General features: G+C 38.4%; 1 long non-coding RNA gene across 1 annotated transcript in view; it reads left to right on the top strand.

Moving 5' to 3' along the window:
- The window catches only part of LOC148093277 (uncharacterized), a 206,769-nt gene extending 201,724 nt beyond the window's left edge, over window positions 1-5,045 (top strand). The window contains exon 4 of the long non-coding RNA XR_015714368.1: window positions 4,845-5,045. This is a non-coding gene — a long non-coding RNA (uncharacterized LOC148093277). The remainder of the gene's footprint in view (window positions 1-4,844) is intronic.
- Window positions 5,046-7,366: the final 2,321 nt, after the last annotated feature.

Raw genomic sequence — 7,366 nt, forward strand, 5'->3', positions numbered from 1 at the left:
TTTCTTTCCCACAGCAAATTAGAAAGAAGCAAAGATTAGTCCTATGAACTTAATAAGGAGATTCTGTTTCTGGTGACATTCTTTTGTCATGAGCATAATATAAAAAACAAAAACTAGCTCAACTGACCATTTCTGTGCCTGCTGTAATTATCACATATCTTATATCTCTGTGCAGATAGCTATTGATTCTACAAAAGACTGAAATGAAGTCCTTGGCTGCATTGTATTCTGCTTCAACCTCAGAAAATAGATGTGGCCAAAATTAGGACCAATACTTTCCGGAAAATAAAATCAAAGATCTTGAGAGTTTATTTCATGTTCATGTTTCAAGGTTGATCACCCAATTGCTTCTGAAAGATCTTCAGGGACAGAATTTTGACATTAAAAAGATGTTGTTCTAATTACAAGAGATAGTTGCGCATACCAAAATAATTGTGTTTGGATTCCAGAAATCAGACAGAATCCAAGAGAAACACACCACATTGGAAATCTTCATTACATTGCAGATTTTTTATAAACTGAGAACTAGAGATTTTAATTATTTTTCTGTTTTATCTTTCCCTCTCATTATTCCCATTGATCTTGTTTTGTTTGCTTGAGTTATTTCCTAACTCTTCTAAACAAGCATATGCTTCAGCATTTCCCGGTAAAAATAGCTTTCAAATCTAAGTTCCTTTCTCCTTTCTTTTACAAGACATCATAAAGTTTTTGTTCAGTGGTATCTTGCTCCTAATTCTGCTCTATAACCTCTAACAGTGCCTTTGTGATGGCACAGTGAAAACCCGCTCAGTCCAGGTTTCCTCTCTTTCACTAGGGATGTGCTATGAAATATCTTCCCCAACTCAGAATGCTTGTTTCCATTTTTAGAATTTACTCGAAGTTCTTAGCTTTATTATTTCTATATTCTCTACCAATGCATTTATAACTTTGGCATTGCTTGGCATAGACTTTATCTTTCTTCAGGCTCTTGGCCTGATTTCTCCCCTCTCCCCTCCCAAGTTCCAATCAATGTCATATTAGTCTAATGGGCATAATAACTTAAATCAATTGATAACCTTAAACAATTCTTTCCTGTTACTTAAAATAATGCCCTGCACTCCCGCACGCCAGTGTCACACTCATCTCTGTGCCTTGAAGTTACTTCATCGTCTTATCCCTAGCAACCCCCAATTCCTCCTTAAGATGAACTATTCAGACCTATGATGATTTCTTGATGCTCAAGCCTTTTTTTTTTTAAACTTACAGTTAATATTCTGTATTATGTTTCAGATATTGATGTATTGCATCATATGTTTTTCAAGCTAACTTGCCTGTGTAAGTCATATCTCCCTAAAGACATAGCAAACTCCTTGACTGTGAAGATTGTCCCACATAATTTTGTACAGTACCCCCTGCCCCTTAATTCCTAGCATGGTTCCGACAACACAGAAGATGTTCAATAGATGTTGGTTGAATTGAATTATCAGTCTGTCCAGTTGATGCATCAGCAGATATTTACTTGGTTCCTTTCCTTTGCCTAATACTGTATTCCTTTTCTTGCTTAATTACAATCTAAATAAACCCTGTAGAGGCCCCCCAGTTTTTTCTTGAAGCTGGAAAAGTTGAGGGAGAATTTAACAGTAGAGAATTATATGCATATTTTGTTTTATTTTCCTTTTAAATTAGAGACAACCTATGTCATGGAGAGCAAGGAGAACACCAAATCAGAATTGCTTGGGAAAGCTGAGGTTCTAGCATTAAAATTATAAATCATAACTACCAAATTTAGGAGCCAGAGTCTGTAATTTAGGTACTGTTCCCAGAGCCAGAGGGCTGGAAACCAGAAGGAGAAAGCAAAACAAATGTAATTCTGGCTGTATGGCGTAGTATCAGGTGGAGAGTGAATATTTCAGGGTGGCTTCTACAATAATTATAGTAAATAATTTCTGTGGAAATCAGGTTGGGAAATCTTGATCATGATCATGTATGGTGATTGTGTGTGTAGATACAAATTAGCTCAGTGATTCCAGAATCCATGGCACTTCTCTGGTAGAGAGGTCAGTGCCTGTACATGCTCAATTGCTGAATGCATTGTGTCTCCTTTATTCATAGGGTTTAATTACTGCACAAGAGGGACTGGGCTCTCCTAGGAGAAATACATTCCACAGCAGTTGTTTTAGTTTTGGATTGTTAGAGAATGAGTCATCCCAGAGACACTTCATGCTTCTATTTGGCAGAGCACTTTGGGAGCTGCTTAAGGAAAGGTATTAATGCGAGTCATGGACATTAGCTGATGTGTGTTCCAAGGCAAGAGAGTAGTGGAACACACAGAGTGTTAAAAGCATGTGTTTTGGGTTTTTTCCCCCTCTGATGCAGTTTGAAAAATTTAAAAGCTCAATTTATGGCATCACCTAATACAATAGTAGGTAAATGTTTGTTAAACATCCTGATTATTAATGTTCCTTGTTATTATTGAAGTGTTTACTTGAAAAGACATAATAAACTTTTTCTTGCTTAATGTGAAAAATACTCTAGGAAGTTATCTTTTTTTTGAAATTCATTTCATTTTCTAAATTTTAAGGTAAAAGAAAGCTAATGAAATAACCCAACCACATAAATCAAATTAACTGGAAATTTAAATCTGATTTTTGAAAAATCTCAGAGTAAACAAAGGATAAATAAACCTTACATGTATAATGAGGTCAAGGATTAAGACAGCCATTTAGTTAATTCAAGCTAAAAATCTCCTTTCCTGTAACTTCAATGAATATTTTAAGCAAAAGTACTAAAGTCTAAATTATTTGGAAAGCTGCCTTAGCTTTTCATGGATGTAAACACTGAGAACATTACTTTTCTAAACAGATTCATAATTTACATTTTAGTATTTGTCACACACTATTGAATTTATAGACTTCTATTTCCAACATTTCCTTAATTAAGACAGTCCTTCCAGATAGAGGGATTAAGGATTATTTTTAAAGTAAGAAAATGACCACCTCACAATGACAGGCCACATAGGTGTTTTTTAGGCATTGTCAACTTAACTTTGGGACATTTTTGGAAGAGTTTGGCTTTTAGTCACTTCATTAAAGCATCTGTGTTTTACAGACACACTTGGTAAACTAAGAGTGTGATGGACAGGTCCAGGTTTAGGGTTACTTAACTCTGTTCTTGACCATTTTAAAGCATGAGATTTGTCACTAGACAAACTTGAATGTGCTTATTGTTCTAAGGTTATTTTATTGATATACTGCAATGATTACTGAAATTGGTTTGTATCAGATTCAATGGTATTTTAAAGAAATGCCCAGCTCAGGCTCCCACTGCAGCCCTACTGAACCTGAATCGATGGTAAAACGAGTCTCAGGTATTCCTCTGTGTGTTATTACCGTCTCTGCAGGCAGCCTGATGGGTGGCGGGGTGGCAAATTTAGGAACACACGGTTGGAATACACTTGAAAGTACATTGAACTATTTGTTTCAGCAGATATTTAACTCAGAGATTTTTTTTAGCAATCTTTACATTGATTGTCTTAATTGCCAATGAGAGCACCTGCCCTTTTCTCTTTATAACTCTATCCTGAGTTTAAACAAATTGGAATGTCTTATAGGAAATGGCATTTTTGGTGTGGAATACAAAGCTGGTTGAAGAAGAAGTGCAGCTAGAAACTACTTGGAAGCTCTCCTGTGTAATTAGGGCCAAATTAGAACTTACATGCAGTGCCTGAGGATAGACAGAACAACAGATTTTCTAAAATTTTCTTCTTTTGGGGAAAGGAAACACAAAAGAGAGTGAGATCTGATCTATTCACCATGTCCAGAAAATATGAAGTGCACGTATTCAAAATGAGAACAAAAAATTCTGTCCTTTTAAAATCAGAACACCAAATACCCTAACAAAGAATACAGGATCACAGGGGGAAAGTGACTTTTTAAAAAAGTTAATGTATTTTGAGAACTCACTTCACTAAGAGGTTGTTTTTGTTTTCTTTTTTAATATGAAGGGCAGAAATTTGGATCAATTATTTATTTTTTTCCAAATTGTATACCTGTTAAGAGGACAATAAAGTACTTAGCAGAGTGTTTCCTTCTTGGAAAAGCAAGGAGAGGCTACTACTGATTCTAACAAATATATTTCAGGGAGCACAGGAATTGCAATAAAGCTGAAATGTGTAGTGTGGTGCTGTGTGTCTCAGAATGATGCCTTCTGACTCCTAATGTCTTATTAAGGCGGGTGCGGGACATGTTAACTCTTTTTTACCACCAGTCAAAGAAAGACATTTGCACTTGCTCCCAATTCGTGTCTCTCTCTCTCTCTGTTTTATTTTTTACAGATCCTTTGGCCTAAGCAGATTATTGCAGAGGCATGAAGGACACAGCCAGCTAGTCATGCTTTTCAAGGAAGAGCTTTGGCTCCAAATAGGACACTAAGCTTCTCAGCCTTCTGCTTGTTTACTTAGTCAGCAGGATGCAGAGTCTCTGGGTGCTTAGTGGACCCCTGGGGAATCGGGAGAAACAAAAGCAGAAGTGGCAGCCGCTGCAAATGTGGGCGTCTGTGCCATTAAAGGAAGCAGTTGCTAATAGGGGCCTGTGAGACCCAGGTTTCCTTGGTTTCCATGACAGTTATTAGGTACCATAGAAATTGAATTGTCTCCCACAATGCTCTTAGGGGAGAGGGGCTGCTCCAGTGACAAAGCGGTGCAGTTGTGACTTGCAGTAAACCATCCTTCTGAGAGAGAACCTTCCCGGGGCTCCTTGTTCTTGCGTTTCTTTTGGACTCCCTTACAGCGGGTTTGACACCTTGGCCAGCGACCCTCACTTCCTCTGCACGGTGTCTCAAACACTATTTCTCCCCTTCTCGTTTAGAACTCAGCTTGGCAAAGCAAGGATATGAGCAGTCGTGCAGGTGGGCTGCCCGGGGCGCGCGAAGAGATAGGGCCCCCCGTCAGGGACCGGCAGCCCGCAGCCCTGCCACCATGCCCCTCCACCAGATTTCCGTGATCCCAGCGCGGGACACTGCCAGCAATGGGAGAAGCTCAGTGGGCAGAAACAAAGAGAAGAGCAAGGAAGCCGAGGTAAGAGGAGGCTGGGTTTCATAAGACGGGGCGGCCACGCCAACCGTGCCAACGCTGCCCTGCGCCGCAGGATGCGGCCGAGGCTGAAGGGCAGCTGGGCCCCCGCCCGCGGTGTGCGACAGGGCATTGGAAGGGAGTCACTGGTCACTAACAATGACATAGCAAATGTAGCCTCTGTTTTCTGAATGAGGAAAGGAATCCAACCCATAAGGACACTTGCTGCTTGACAGATAAAACGTTTGCGTCTTTTCCTAAGCAGTGTACAGGGTCACTTTGGGCCTTTATGGCTGCCCTGGATGGCTGTGGACAAGGCCGTTGTCCACTTTTAGACAGTGGGACTGTTGATGCTTGCTAATTCTGCTCCCTACTCATTAAGCCAAAATGTTTGACAATGACTTTCTTAATAAAGTGACAGAGAAACCAGAGATGTGACAGCTGTGTCGCTGAATGCATAACATGAATTAAGGTGACACTTCACTGCCTCATAAGATCTGTTGCTCTCCATCTACATTCCCAGTGCATGCATGTGTAGTGCTTTTGTTTGATGTCTGTTTTATTTTTTTTCTTCATGAAAAAAGCATTATTTGAAACTGGGGCTAGAGAAATACAATATTTAACTTATTACAGTTGGGCTTTATTTTATAGTGAACTTTAGCAGCTGCTGTTCTAAGTTAAACTGCCTGAAAGATCAGATGCTGGGAACTTACTTAAAGTGTTTTAAGAAAAAGGCGGAGCAGATTGCAAGGATGTTGGGTGAAACTATAAATGTTGTGTTAAAAGGGAACTTGAGATAGAATGCCAGATACTGTAATCCTCTTGTCTTTTTAATTTATTAACTAGTCCTCAAGTCTTATTAACTTTGTAGAAAATGAGCTTTCCCTACCTCCAGTCCTGTATGTTAATCTTTATTCTAAAGAATAGGCACTAGGGACAGAGGGAGCATAGACACAAAACCAAAACCAAGCAGAACGAACTCTCAAAGGCAATGGAGTGGAGTGTCAGGGTGTACCTGAGAGGAAGAGAGCAGGAAACTCAAACACACTTGCATATGAGAACTGACATTTTGTACTTCATTTGAACTAATTTTGAAATGTCCTTGAGGACCAACGAGATCTTGATGTGGCTAGAATTTGTACAAAACTTAAAGAGGTTTGTCTTACTAATTTAGTGTGAGAGATACTTTTACCTTAGTTATCTGGAGTTTACTAAGGCACTTTGGGTATTTCTGGAGTTTCTAAGAGTGAAAAATCCTTGTAAAGTCAGGAAACTTATCAGCTTGTTATTAATTGAAAATATTCTCTTAACGATGTCTCCTCTTTTACTTGGTAATGGGAATATTGGAACTCCAAAGAGCTGTCTGTTGAGTTTATTGGCATGGGGTGGGGAGTGGAGGACATGAAATCCGGTTTGGAATTGCTAAAAGCAGATTTATGAACATTATACATGAATGTCTTCACTCATCTTGATTCTTTGGATGAAGTTAGATGAGATAATTTTGAAGGAAACTTCATAAGATGACATTGGGTGGCAGTTTTGATATCTAGAATGATCCGCATCTGAATGATGTTTGGAAATGAAAACAGTTTTGTTTCCAGATCCCCCCACCCTCCTTCTTTGGCATATCGCACCAGAAATCTGCTATTGATGTCTACCTGGTGGTCAATCAGATAAAGCTGGGATGGCTGGCTTACGTGACTTTTGGAAAAACTCAAACAAACTTGTTTTTTTTCCACGTTAGAAATAATAATGAAATTATTCTACCTCAAATAAAAATAGCCACAAATCTTTATTCAGATATCGATGTTAAGCCACATTTTCATACATCCTCACAAATATGTTAAAGAAGTGCTTATTTATGTATAGCTGCATTTCTATCAGGGACAAACACATTTAGTATGTCACAAGGTGAATCAGTGGGCATTCTTAAAGAAAAAGTATGTTAAATATGGGAAAAAGAAAGAAAGCTCCCAGCCTACATGTTATTTTTAAAAAGAGACGTAGTTGTAAGAAAGGGAAGCACTTTTCCAGTTTTAAATACTTCTTGGTTTTTTATAGGATGGAGTTTCATGTTTTTCTTTCTTTGAGAGTTTTTTTTTAAACATATTAAATCTTATTAAAGAGGTTATTAAATCTCTTCTTTTGATGAATTTAATCAATAATCTAAAACAGTTATAAATGCCATTTAAGGAAGGTAAATTAAACAACACTCACCCTGTGTGTTGGAAAGCCAGAGGAATCTGTTCAGGACCAGTGTTGACTCTCTAAAGGAAGGCAGAACATCTTATACACATAGGGGCTTTTTCTGATGAACAA

Source organism: Miniopterus natalensis, chromosome 4, assembly GCF_054644295.1.
Source record: "Miniopterus natalensis isolate mMinNat1 chromosome 4, mMinNat1.hap1, whole genome shotgun sequence".
Classification (NCBI taxonomy): domain Eukaryota; kingdom Metazoa; phylum Chordata; class Mammalia; order Chiroptera; family Miniopteridae; genus Miniopterus; species Miniopterus natalensis.